Source organism: Arachis hypogaea, chromosome 11 (genome assembly GCF_003086295.3).
Source record: "Arachis hypogaea cultivar Tifrunner chromosome 11, arahy.Tifrunner.gnm2.J5K5, whole genome shotgun sequence".
In the NCBI taxonomy this organism is placed as follows: domain Eukaryota; kingdom Viridiplantae; phylum Streptophyta; class Magnoliopsida; order Fabales; family Fabaceae; genus Arachis; species Arachis hypogaea.
In genome coordinates this window covers 85,701,643-85,716,104 of record NC_092046.1, presented here as the reverse complement: position 1 = coordinate 85,716,104, position 14,462 = coordinate 85,701,643, and the positions used below count along the sequence as shown (strand labels likewise).

General features: G+C 36.7%; 1 non-coding gene across 1 annotated transcript; it reads left to right on the top strand.

Moving 5' to 3' along the window:
• Window positions 1-9,774: 9,774 nt before the first annotated feature.
• LOC112724842 (small nucleolar RNA R71) lies at window positions 9,775-9,882 on the top strand. The gene has a single exon (XR_003163986.1). It is a non-coding gene; the product is annotated as a small nucleolar RNA R71 (small nucleolar RNA).
• The last annotated feature ends 4,580 nt before the right edge of the window (window positions 9,883-14,462 follow it).

Genomic DNA, 14,462 nt, shown 5'->3' with positions numbered 1-14,462 from the left:
GTTGAAGAAGAATGGAGGGCTTTATATAGGGAAGGGAGGGGGGGTAAGGTTCGGCCATAAGGGTGGGTTTTGGGTGGGAAATTGATTTTGAATTTTGAAGGTAGGTGGGGTTTATGAGGTAGGTTTATAGGGAAGAGTGGATGGATGTGAGTGGTGAAGTGGTGATAGGGAAGAGAGATTGAGGTGATTGGTAAAGAGTTTTGGGAAAGAGTGTTTATGGGATTGTGTGAAAGAGGGGTGAGAAGAAGTGAGTGGAGGTAGGTGGGGATCCTGTGGGGTCCACAGATCCTGAGGTGTTCAAGGATTTACAACCTTGCACCAAATTAGGCATGCAATATACCCTTGCACACAACTCTGGGCGTTCAGCGCCAGATTGGTGCTTGTTCTGGGCGTTGAACGCCCATTTGTTGCCCATTTCTGGCGTTGAACGCCAGAACCATGCTTGTTCTGGGCGTTCAGCGCCAGCTCTTCTCCAGGGTGCAATTCTGGTGTTCAAACGCCCAGATGCTGCCCATTTTGGGCGTTCAGCACCAGAACCATGCTCTGTTCTGGCGTTGAACGCCAGCCAGATGCTTTTTACTAGCGTTTAAATGCCAGTAAGGTCTTCCTCCAGGGTGTGATTTTTTTCTGCTATTTTTGATTCTGTTTTTAATTTTTCTATTTTTTTCGTGACTCCACATGATCATGAACCTAATAAAACATGAAAGAACAAGAAAAATAAAATTAGATAAATAAAAATTGGGTTGCCTCCCAACAAGCGCTTCTTTAATGTCAATAGCTTGACAGTGGGCTCTCATGGAGCCTCACAGATGTTCAGAGCATTGTTGAGACTCCCCAACACCAAACTTAGAGTTTGGATATGGGAGTTCAACACCAAACTTAGAGTTTGGTTGTGGCCTCCCAACACCAAACTTAGAGTTTGATTGTAGGGGCTCTGGTTGACTCTGTTTTGAGAGAAGCTTACTGTGCCTCTTTTCCATGTTTACAGAAGGATATCCTTGAGTTTTAAACTCAAAGGAGTTCTTATTCAATTGAAGGACTAGTTCACCTCTGTTAACATCAATCACAGCTCTTGCTGTGGCTAGGAAGGGTCTTCCAAGGATGATGGATTCATCCTCATCCTTCCCAGTATCTAGGATTATGAAATCAGCAGGGATGTAAAGGCCTTCAACCTTTACTAATATGTCCTCTACTTGTCCATAAGCCTGTTTTCTAGAATTGTCTGCCATCTCTAATGAGATTTTAGCAGCTTGTACCTCAAAGATTCCCAGTTTCTCCAATACAGAGAGTGGCATGAGGTTTATTCCTGACCCCAGGTCACATAGAGCCTTCTCAAAGGTCATGGTGCCTATGGTACAAGGTATCAGGAACTTTCCAGGATCCTGTTTCTTCTGAGGCAATCTCAGTTGATCCAGATCACTTAGTTCATTGGTGAACAAGGGAGGTTCATTTTCCCAAGTCTCAATACCAAATAATTTGGCATTCAGCTTCATGATTGCACCAAGGTACTTGGTAACTTGCTCTTCAGTAATATCCTCATTCTCTTCAGAAGAAGAATACTCATCAGAGCTCATGAATGGCATAAGGAGGTTTGATGGTAATTTTTGTGGAAAAAGGAATTTCCAAAACACTAGAAACTAACCGGCAAGTGTACCAGGTCGCATCAAGTAGTAAAACTCACTTAGAGTGAGGTCGATCCCACAGGGATTGATGGGTCAAGCAACTTTAGTGGGTGATTAGTTTAGTCAAGCTAACATTTAAGTGAAATTGGGTGAGACTTGAAGCAACAGAATGTAAATGACAAGGAATTGTAAATTGCAGAAAGTAAATGTGCAGAAACTTAAAGAGCAAGAAATGTAAATTGCAAGAATCTTAAATGACAAGAAATGTAAATTGCATGAAATATAAAGGGGAGTGGGTGCTGGAAATTAAAATTTAACAGGAAAGTGTAAATAGCAATCAAACAGAGAAGTAAAAGGTGCAAAATCATGCAACAGATCTAAACAGAAAAGGGAAATTGCTTGAAGAATTCAAAACAGAAAAGCAGTGCTTAATTTGCGGCAATTTAAAAGAGTGTTGAAGATCTCAGGAGTGGAAGAGACTAGAAAACAAGTCTAGATCTCAAATCCTTACTTGATCCAACAAGAGCAATTGCAAAATGAAAGTGGAAAATTAAATTGCAGAAGAAGAAAAAGATGAAAGCAATAAAGGATACTCAGATTTTATGCAGAAGAGGAACAAAGAGATTTCAGATCAAGTGAAACAGAATTCCTTCAATTCTTGATCCAAAATTTAAAACAGAAATGAAAATTCTAGAGAGAGTTCTTTAATCCTACTACTCCCTAGTGGAGCTAACCCCCAATACTTTCTAATGGAGCTCCCCTTTTTGAAAATGAGAGTGATGCCTTTATATAGGCTTTTTACAAAATAAAATGAAATTGAAATGAAAAACAAATTAAATGAAAATCCTAATTCTAGCTTGTTCTTGTGCCTTTGAGTGATGATGTGGGCTTTGCTTGCTTTGGATTTGAAGATATATGGGTTTGGTTGGCCTTGGTTTAATTGGTGAAGAATTGAATTAAATTTGATTTTTGGACCAAGAATATGCCATGAGACACTCCCAGGGCACGGCTCAGTTGAAAAAGTTAACTGAGCACTCAATCCTCGCTTTTGGCCTTGCAATTTGTTGCGCACCAAGCCTTGCTTGTGGGCGGCCTCGATAGAGCTCAGTTACTTTACTTAACCGAGCGCCCTTGTGTCTTTGAGATGAACTCCACCTTCGAATCATGGTGAGCACCTTTTGTGGCCAATTTCCTTGCTAAAGTAGTAGCGCTTCCTCCTTGCTCCCTTATGTACACGGTTCGAGCCTTGCTGAGTGAAATTTTGTGTGAAGTAGCGCCTTTCTTTGTGCTTTCATTTTGGTGAGGCCCGAAAAAGTTAAATGTTTTAACTGAGCACTTTTCCTTGCCTTTCTCTCCTCTTATGCGCTCAGTTGGTTTAATGAACCGAGCTTCATTGCCTTGGTCCCTCCTTGGTGCACGTTGCTCGTATTAATAATGCTAATGCATTATAAAGCCTGATGAAATGCATAATGAAATGCATAATGAAATGCATGCTTTCAACGCATTTGGCACTCATTCATTAAATGAATAAGTTCATTCATATCATCCATTCTTAATTGGCATTAATATTTAATGATTTAATGCATGTACTCATCAACGCCTTATTTAATAATGCCAATTAACAATGAATGTTTCATGCATGCTTCCATATACTTAAAAATGTAATGTATTAACGTAATGCCAATTGCATTAGTAATTAAAGTTGCATGCTTTCATGACTTTAATTAATAATGCTTTAATGCATTAACGTTATTTGCTTTAAACATTTCATGCATGCATGCATATGATATTGATGCATGTGCCAAGGCTTCATGGTCATGGGTCACGCTTTTAAAAGCGTGGCCTAAGGTTCCAAAGCGTGCTCAACTTCAAAGTGTGCCCCAAAACTCTTTTTTTCTTCTTTTTAGCTTATTTTGTGCTTTTTGCTTCTTTTTCTTCTTATTTCCTACAAAATTTTTCAAATCAAAAGATCAAAGAAATATAACATTTAAGCACAAAAGCATTCACTATTTGAGCACAAATCATCAATTTCTTATATGAAAAAGCATAGAAAAACATGACATGGTGACATGTCATCACAACACCAAACTTAAACCTTGCTTGTCCCCAAGCAAGAAAAGAATCATGCAATAAAGATTGACAATCCAAGGTAAGAAGAATAGCAACTCAATGTTTATGGTTAGCTAGTTTTCTAAGCATGCTACAATCACAAAAGAGATGTAAATGATTGATGCTTCCATCTAGCTCAATTTATGAAATCTTTCTCTTATATTTCTTCCTTGAAACAAGCTTTTGATTTTCTTATTAGCTTCTCCTTTTGGGTGCTTTGCCCCATGAGTTGATAACAAAGCTACGACTTCTAAATGCTTTGTTTTCAAGTATTACCACTTGATACATAAGCACCACAAGCATTTGATTAGAGGACTTCATTAAGCTCATTTTTTCTTTTCTTTTCTTGACTCTCTAATCATTGATGCTCAGAACCTTGAGCTTTGAGGGAGTGCTTTTGCACTTGAGCCTAGCCTTGACTTCTAAGTGTTTTGTTTTCAAGCATTTGGCTTGATACATAAACACCACAAGTACTTAACATATTGTCATTTGTACTCAGAGCCTTCAGCTTTCTCATTCTTTCCCTTTTTCTTCTTTTTTTTTGCTTTAATTGTACTTGCTTCTTCAAGGTTTTCATGATTTTCAAAAGATTTCACAAAATGTCCTAGATGAAAACTTTAATTAAATAAAATCCAATGCAATTGAGCAACAATTAATTATACTAGCTTTCCAGTACTTGTATGCACATGCTAAAATCTTCTTTAATTCCTTGTTTGTTTATGATCATGATGCTTTATTGCTTTTGAACCCACAAAACTCAAGTTGGTAGTCATAATGCCACAGCAACATGTTACAAATTAAGATTCAAGCTATGCTTTATTCATTCACACATGCATACAGAGAATATAAAGACAATCATGCAAAATAAAGTGCTGGAAACAAAGGAGAGGAAAAGGAACTTTACAACCTTGTAGTCCATCTTCTCTATTGTTGTCATTTTCCTCTTATTCTTCCCTTTCCCTTGCCAAACTCAGAATGCTTGCTCATCCTCAAGCAACAATTAGAACAATGGCTATGGGGCTAAGATGGATCATGAATGTCTTATATAATGAAAAGTTAGTAGTACATGTGTTCTAAGCAAGCAAAATTAAAGATAATAATCAAGGCACAAGAGACAGAGACATTGTGATTGCAAACTTAAGAAGGTGACCACAATACATTGCATAAAAGATAAGTGGCACACCAAACTTAGTGTGACACTTTCACTTGGAATTAATGCAAGTATCTTGTAAGAATTTAAACCAAATTTTGTTGCATAGCAACACCAAACTTAGAATGCAATCATATGTCAATTTATTTGAATTAAAACTAAGCAAGTGAAACTGTTATTTGTTAAGTATAATCACCAAGCCAAGAATCTGTCATGAATAAAGCTCTCTTGGTAATGTCTTAACAAACACAGTAAATAAGCAAACTAAAATGAAAGCATTTTAAAACAGAAAAATGACTAAAGAAAGTAGAATGAAAAAGTGTCAAATTAAAAGAGAAAAATAAAACTGTAGAGGCATTATGATTATGCAAACAAGTGGTGTTGCTTGAATGAATTGCATAGAAAATAAGTGGCACACCAAACTTAGAATCTTGGTGTGTCACTTTCATTTTTGATTTGATGCAATCATCCCAAAAGATTGAAAACAATTTGTTGCAAGGCAACACCAAACTTAGAATGTAACCATATGCCAATTTATTGAATTTAAACAAAGCAAAGAAAGAAAGCAAAGCAAGGAAGAGAAACATTACCTACTGTTAGCATGTTGCTCTTCACTTTCTTCCTCTTCTTCCAATTTGTTAAGAGGAATGACCTCAAGGGAGGAGAAGATTCAGCTATTGCCCCCTGTCTTGGTTTCCTCTCAACAAGCTTTCTTTTGTACATGGCTTGACTGAGCTTGCTTGCTAGTGGTTTAGGGGTTGGATTGCTTGTGGTTGACCTCCTCTTGAATGTTGTCCTTGGTATTTTGGTCACAATCCTCTTCTCGGTGCTTTTGTTAATTGCCTTCACATCCTTGAATTCAAGACATGGTTGCTGTGTGATTTTTGGAGTGTTTCCTTCATTAAGGGCCTCTTGAACTGGTGGTTCCATAAGCCCTTCCTTCATGTGATTTTCTGCTTCACTTGAGAATGGACGTCCTTGATTGTCCTCCTCAATTTCTTGTTCTTCCACTTCCTCTCCAACAAATTGGTCTTCATTTTCCTTGCTCAGTGGATCTGAGCATTTCCCCATGTTCTCCAATTGCTCATCCATCTTCTGAAGACGGATTTCTTGTTCTCTCCAGGATTGTTGTTGTTCCTCCATGAGTTGTTCTTGTTTTTTCAACAATTCTCTGGATTTTTGAAGGGGATCTTCATTTTGCTCTTCTACCTTCTCCCTTGCACTTAACAATTGGTTTACCAGCACTTCTATGTTTTTGAATGACTTCTCTTGCTCGTTCCAAGATATTTGCGCCTCCCTCTCATATTTTTCAAACATGATCTCAAGCTTTGAGAGGCCTTGGTTCGTGGAAGTTTGTGTTGAGGCATATTTAGGTGAAGAAGAATTTTCAAATGTAGAAGTGGGAGGTGAGGTTAGACAATCTCTCATGTGAGTTGACTGCTCAGAATTTGCAGTTTCTTGGTAATACTCCCAGCCACCATTGGAATAATGACTTGAATCATTTTGTGGTGGAGGGAAATATTCCATATGATTTTCTTTCTCATCTTGTGTTTCTGAAGCAATTCTCCATGGATTGGAGTGCTCAGACTTTGTATTTTCTTGGTGATACTCCCAGCCACCATTAGAGATTGGTGATGGTGGGCAGTATCCCATAAAATTTGTTTGATCATAAGATGAGTTGAACTCCATTTGAATTTTGGAAAACACAACACCAAGGAAAATTGAAATTGCTCATATCAGAGATGAGAATTTCTTAGTGAGGCAAAAACTCAAACACCTTGGTTTCAATCTAAAACAGAAAACAAAAATAAAGAAAATGCTTGATCTAGACTTCTCACCCACTTAATCATTGTTGATCTAAATCAATCCCCGGCAACGGCGCCAAAAACTTGATGGTAATTTTTGTGGAAAAAGGAATTTCCAAAACACCAGAAACTAACCGGCAAGTGTACCGGGTCGCATCAAGTAGTAAAACTCACTTAGAGTGAGGTCGATCTCACAGGGATTGATGGATCAAGCAACTTTAGTGGGTGATTAGTTTAGTCAAGCTAACATTTAAGTGAAATTGGGTGAGACTTGAAGCAACAGAATGTAAATGACAAGGAATTGTAAATTGCAGAAAGTAAATGTGCAGAAACTTAAAGAGCAAGAAATGTAAATTGCAAGAATCTTAAATGACAAGAAATGTAAATTGCATGAAATATAAAGGGGAGTGGGTGCTGGAAATTAAAATTTAACAGGAAAGTGTAAATAGCAATCAAACAGAGAAGTAAAAGGTGCAAAATCATGCAACAGATCTAAACAGAAAAGGGAAATTGCTTGAAGAATTCAAAACAGAAAAGCAGTGCTTAATTTGCAGCAATTTAAAAGAGTGTTGAAGATCTCAGGAGTGGAAGAGACTAGAAAACAAGTCTAGATCTCAAATCCTTCCTTGATCCAACAAGAGCAATTGCAAAATGAAAGTGGAAAATTAAATTGCAGAAGAAGAAAAAGATGAAAGCAATAAAGGAAACTCAGATTTTATGCAGAAGAGGAACAAAGAGATTTCAGATCAAGTGAAACAGAATTCCTTCAATTCTTGATCCAAAATTTAAAACAGAAATGAAAATTCCAGAGAGAGTTCTTTAATCCTACTACTCCCTAGTGGAGCTAACCCCCAATACTTTCTAATGGAGCTCCCCTTTTTGAAAATGAGAGTGATGCCTTTATATAGGCTTTTTACAAAATAAAATGAAATTGAAATGAAAAACAAATTAAATGAAAATCCTAATTCTAGCTTGTTCTTGTGCCTTTGAGTGATGATGTGGGCTTTGCTTGCTTTGGATTTGAAGAGATATGGGTTTGGTTGGCCTTGGTTTAATTGGTGAAGAATTGAATTAAATTTGATTTTTGGACCAAGAATATGCCATGAGACACTCCCAGGGAACGGCTCAGTTGAAAAAGTTAACTGAGCACTCAATCCTCGCTTTTGGCTTTGCAATTTGTTGCGCACCAAGCCTTGCTTGTGGGCGGCCTCAATAGAGCTCAGTTACTTTACTTAACCGAGCGCCCTTGTGTCTTTGAGATGAACTCCACCTTCGAATCATGGTGAGCACCTTTTGTGGCCAATTTCCTTGCTAAAGTAGTAGCGCTTCCTCCTTGCTCCCTTATGTACACGGTTCGAGCCTTGCTGAGTGAAATTTTGTGTGAAGTAGCGCCTTTCTTTGTGCTTTCATTTTGGTGAGGCCCGAAAAAGTTAAATGTTTTAACTGAGCGCTTTTCCTTGCCTTGCTCTCCTCTTATGCGCTCAGTTGGTTTAATGAACCGAGCTTCATTGCCTTGGTCCTCCTTGGTGCACGTTGCTCTTATTAATAATGCTAATGCATTATAAAGCCTGATGAAATGCATAATGAAATGCATGTTTTCAACGCATTTGGCACTCATTCATTAAATGAATAAGTTCATTCATATCATCCATTCTTAATTGGCATTAATATTTAATGATTTAATGCATGTACTCATCAACGCCTTATTTAATAATGCCAATTAACAATGAATGTTTCATGCATGCTTCCATATACTTAAAAATGTAATGTATTAACGTAATGCCAATTGCATTAGTAATTAAAGTTGCATGCTTTCATGACTTTAATTAATAATGCTTTAATGCATTAACGTTATTTGCTTTAAACATTTCATGCATGCATGCATATGATATTGATGCATGTGCCAAGGCTTCATGGTCATGGGTCACGCTTTTAAAAGCGTGGCCTAAGGCTCCAAAGCGTGCTCAACTTCAAAGTGTGCCCCAAAACTCTTTTTTTCTTCTTTTTAGCTTATTTTGTGCTTTTTGCTTCTTTTTCTTCTTATTTCCTACAAAATTTTTCAAATCAAAAGATCAAAGAAATATAACATTTAAGCACAAAAGCATTCACTATTTGAGCACAAATCATCAATTTCTTATATGAAAAAGCATAGAAAAACATGACATGGTGACATGTCATCAAGGTTCAGTGGAATCTCTATGGTCTCTAGATGAGTCTCAGATTCCTTTGGTTCCTCAGAGGGAAACTCCTTATTGATCACTGGACGTCCCAGGAGGTCTCCCTCACTGGGATTCACGTCCTCTGCCTCCCTTACAGGTTCGGCCATGGTGATAAATTCAATGGCCTTGCACTCTCCTTTTGGATTTTCTTCTGTATTACTTGGGAGATTACTAGGAGGGATTTTAGTGATCCTTTTACTCACTTGGCCCACTTGTGCTTCCAAATTTCTAATGGAGGACCTTGTTTCATTCATGAAACTCACAGTGGCCTTAGATAGATCAGAGACTAAATTTGCTAAGCTAGATGAATTCTGCTCAGAATTCTCTGTCTGTTGCTGAGTGGATGATGGAAAAGGCTTGCTATTGCTAAACCTGTTTCTTCCACCATTGTTAAAGCCTTGTTGAGGCTTTTGTTGATCCTTCCATGAGAAATTTGGATGATTTCTCCATGATGGGTTATAGGTGTTTCCATAAGGTTCACCCATATAATTTACCTCTGCTATTGCAGGGTTCTCAGGATCAATAGCTTCTTCTTCAGAAGATGCCTCTTGAGTACTGTTGGATGCAGCTTGCATTCCATTCAGACTCTGAGAAATCATTTTGACTTGCTGAGTCAATATTTTATTCTAAGCTAATATAGCATTCAGAGTATCAATTTCAAGAACTCCCTTCTTCATAGGCGTCCCATTATTCACAGGATTCCTTTCAGAAGTGTACATGAACTGGTTATTAGCAACCATGTCAATGAGTTCTTGAGCTTCTGCAGGCGTTTTCTTTAGGTGAATGGATCCACCTGCAGAAGTATCCAATGACATTTTAGCTAATTCAGATAGACCATCATAGAATATATCCAGGATGGTCCATTTTGAAAGCATGTCAGAAGGACACTTTTTGGTCAGTTGCTTGTATCTCTCCCAAGCTTCATAGAGGGATTCACCTTCTTTCTGTCTGAAGGTTTGAACATTCACTCTAAGCTTGCTCAGCTTTTGAGGAGGAAAGAACTTGGCTAAGAAAGCTGTGACCAGCTTATCGCAAGAGTTCAGGCTATCTTTAGGTTGAGAGTCCAACCACACTCTAGCTCTGTCTCTTACAGCAAAAGGGAAAAGCATGAGCCTGTAGACTTCAGGATCTACTCCATTAGTCTTAACAGTATCACAGATCTGCAAGAATTCAGTTAAGAACTGAAAAGGATCTTCAGATGGAAGTCCATGGAACTTGCAGTTCTGCTGCATCAGAGAAACTAATTGAGGTTTTAGCTCAAAGTTGTTTGCTCCAATGGTGGGGATGGAGATGCTTCTTCCATGTAAATTGGAATTAGGTGCAGTAAAGTCACCAAGCATCCTCCTTGCATTATTATTATTTTCGGCTGCCATCTCCTCTTCTTGTTCGAAAATTTCTAAAAGGTGCTTGCTGGATTGTTGTAATTTAGCTTCTTTTAGTTTCCTCTTCAAAGTCCTTTCAGGTTCTGGATCTGCTTCAACAAGAATATTCTTGTCTTTGCTCCTGCTCATATGAAAAAGAGGGAACAGAAAAATAATAATAATAGGGATCCTTTTTACCACAGTATAAAGGTCCCTGTGTGAGAAGAAGAAAAGAAGAAGAAAAGAATGTAATGTAAAGAAAGAAACACAAGGGAGAGGAGAGCAGAGGTGTGAGATGAAGAGAAGTGTTAGTAATTTTCGAAAATTAAAATCAAAAATTAAAATAATTAGTTAATTAAAAAAAATTTGAAAAAGAGGGAGATATTTTCGAAAATTAGAGAGAGAGAGTTAGTTAGGTAGTTTTGAAAAAGATAAGAAACAAACAAAAAAGTTAGTTAGTTAGTTGAAATAAATTTTGAAAATCAATTTTGAAAAGATAAGAAGATAAGAGGTTAGAAAAGATATTTGAAAATCAAATTTTTGAAAAAGATAAGATAAGAAGATATTTTTGAAAAGATATGATTGAAATTAGTTTTGAAAAAGATTTGATTTTTAAAATCACAATTAATGACTTGATTCACAAGAAATCACAAGATATGATTCTAGAACTTAAAGTTTGAATCTTTCTTAACAAGTAAGTAATAAACTTGAAATTTTTGAATCAAAACATTAATTGATGATGTTATTTTCGAAAATTAGGAGATAAAGATAAGAAAAAGATTTTTGAAAAATATTTTTAAAATTTTCGAAAATAACCAAGAAAAATGAAAAAGATTTAATTTTTGAAAAAAAAAATTTGAAAAAGATAAGATTTTTAAATTGAAAATTTGATTTGACTCATAAAAACAACTAGATTTAAAAATTTTTGAAAAAGTCAAATCTAATTTTCGAAATTTATGAGTGAAAAAGGGAAAGATATTTTTTTTATTTTTGAATTTTTTTAATGATGAAAGAGAAAAACATGAAAGTGATGCAATGCATGAAAATTTTGGATCAAAACGATGAATGTATGCAAGAATGCTATGAATGTCAAGATGAACACCAAGAACACTATGAATGTCAAGATGAACATCAAGACTTATTTTTGAAAATTTTTAATGCAAAGAAAACATGCAAGACACCAAACTTAGAAATTTTTCATGTTTAGACTCTATGGATGCAAGAATGCACATGAAAAACAAGAAAAGACACAAAACAAGAAAACATCAAGATCAAACAAGAAGACTTACCAAGAACAACTTGAAGATCATGAAGAACACTATGAATGCATGATTTTTTTGAAAAAATGCAGGATGAACATACAATTGACACCAGACTTAAAAATTGACTCAAGACTCAAACAAGAACACAAAAATATTTTTTATTTTTATGATTTTCTAATTTTTTTTTGGATTTTCGAAAATTAATGTGAAAATGAAAAATAAGGATTCCAAAATTTTTAATATGAATTCCAGGAATCTTGTGCTATTTAATCTAAAGCTCCAATCTGAGGGTTAGGCATGGCTTAATAGCCAGCCAAGCTTTAGTATGTAACTCAGACATGCCACAGCTGACATTCCAATTAACTTGCCTCTATGCTGATGATTGGAAGCCCCTATCCAAAAGAATTAGACATGGCTTTACAGCCAGTCAGGCTTCAACATGCTTCATGAAACACTAGAATTCATTCTTAAAAATTCTGAAGAACATAATAAAATTTTTTTTTTTCGAAAATAAAGGAAAAACTTTTGAAAAAATTTTTGAAAATATATATATATATTTTTTTTGAAAACAGATGAGAAATTTTTGAAAGATTTTTGAAAGATTCTTTTGAAAATAAAACAAAAAGAAAATTACCTAATCTGAGCAACAAGATGAACCGTCAGTTGTCCAAACTCGAACAATCCCCGGCAACGGTGCCAAAAACTTGGTGCACGAAATTGTGATCCCCGGCAACGGTGCCAAAAACTTGGTGCACGAAATTGTGATCTCAGGCAACGGCGCTAAAAACTCTGTACGCACGTCTTAATAAATTGTTTTTCATTCGCAACTTCGATACAACTAACCAGCAAGTGCACTGGGTCGTCCAAGTAATAAAACCTTACGTGAGTAAGGGTCGATCCCACAGAGATTGTTGGTAGAAGCAAGCTATGGTCACCTTGTAAATCTCAGTCAGGCGGATATCAAATAGTTATGGAGTTTTCGAATAATAATAATAAATAAATAGAAAATAAGGATAGAAATACTTATGTAATTCATTGGTTAGAATTTCAGATAAGCGTATAGAGATGCATTCGTTCCTCTGAACCTCTGCTTTCCTGCTGTCTTCATCCAATCAATCTTACTCCTTTCCATGGCTGGCTTTCGTCCCTCTAAACCTCTGCTTTCCTGCTGTCTTCATCCAATTAGTCTTACTCCTTTCTATGGCTGGCTTTATGTAAGGACATCACCGTTGTCAATGGCTACTTTTGATCCTCTCTGGAAAATGGTCCGATGCGCTGTCACTGCATGGCTAATCGTCTGGAGGCGTCACCCTTGCCAATGGATGCATCCTATCCTCTTGTGAAAATGGTCCAAATGCTCTGTCACAGCACGGCTAATCATCTGAGGTTCTCGATCATACTGGAATAGGATTCACCCTCCTTTTGCGTCTGTCACTACGCCCAGCACTCGCGAGTTTGAAGTTCGTCACAGTCATTCAATCTCAGAGTCCTACTCGGAATACCACAGACAAGGTTTAGACTTTCTGGACTCTCATGAATGCCGCCATCAATCTAGCTTATACCACGAAGATTCTGATTAAGAGATCCAAGAGATACTAATTCAATCTAAGGTGGAACAGAAGTGGTTGTCAGGCACGCTTTCATGGGGGAATGATGATGATTGTCACGTTCATCACATTCAGGTTGAAGTGCGAATGAATATCTTAGAAGCGGAATAAATTGAATTGAATAGAAAAACAGTAGTACTTTGCATTAATCTTTGAGGAACAACAGAGCTCCACACCTTAATCTATGGAGTGCAGAAACTCTACCGTTGAAAAATACATAAGTGAATAGGGGGTAAGCATGGCTGAGTGGCCAGCCTCCCATGGAGGTCTAGAGATCTAAAAATGATCAAAAGATGTCTAATACAATAGTAAAAAGTTCTATTTATAATAAACTAGCTACTAGGATTTACAAAAGTAAGTAATTGATGCATAAATCCACTTCCGGGGCCCACTTGGTGTGTGCTTGGGCTGAGCTTGAATGTTATACGTGTAGAGGTAAATCTTGGAGTTGAACGCCAGTTTGTAACGTATTTCTGGCGTTCAACTCTGGCTTGTGACGTGTTTCTGGCGTTTAACTCCAGACAGCAGCGTAGAACTGGCGTTCAATGCCCTTTTACGTCATCTAAACTCGGCCAAAGTATGGACTATTATATATTTCCGGAAAGCCCTGGATGTCTACTTTCCAACGCAATTGAAAGCGCGCCATTTTGAGCTCTGTAGCTCCAGAAAATCCACTTTGAGTGCAGGGAGGTCAGAATCCAACAGCATCAGCAATCCTTCTTCAACCTCTGAATCTGATTTTTGCTCAAGTCCCTCAATTTTAGCCAGAAAATACCTGAAATCACAGAAAAACACACAAACTCATAGTAAAGTCCAGAAATGTGAATTTAACATAAAAACTAATGAAAACATCCCTAAAAGTAACTAGATTCTACTAAAAACAATGCCAAAAAGCGTATAAATTATCCGCTCATCAAAAGGCAAGGAAGAGACATAGAGGAGCTCAAGCACTCCATAAGATCTTCAAGAGGAAGAACTAGCCGCCATCACTAAGGTGAACCCGTTCTTTAATTTTCTTGTTCTTATTTTTCTGTTTTTCGAAATTTATACTTTATGTTTTGTCTATGTTTGTGTCTTTATTACATGATCATTAGTGTCTAGTGTCTATGTCTTAAAGCTATGAATGTCCTATGAATCCTTCACCGTTCTTAAATAAAAAATGTTTTTATATGCAAAAGAACAAGAAGTACATGATTTCGAATTCTATCTTGGAATTAGTTTAATTATTTTGATGTGGTGGCCATACTTTTTTTTTCTGAATGAATGCTTGAACAGTGCAAATTTTTTATATTGTTGTTTATGAATATTAAAATTGTTGGCTTTTGAA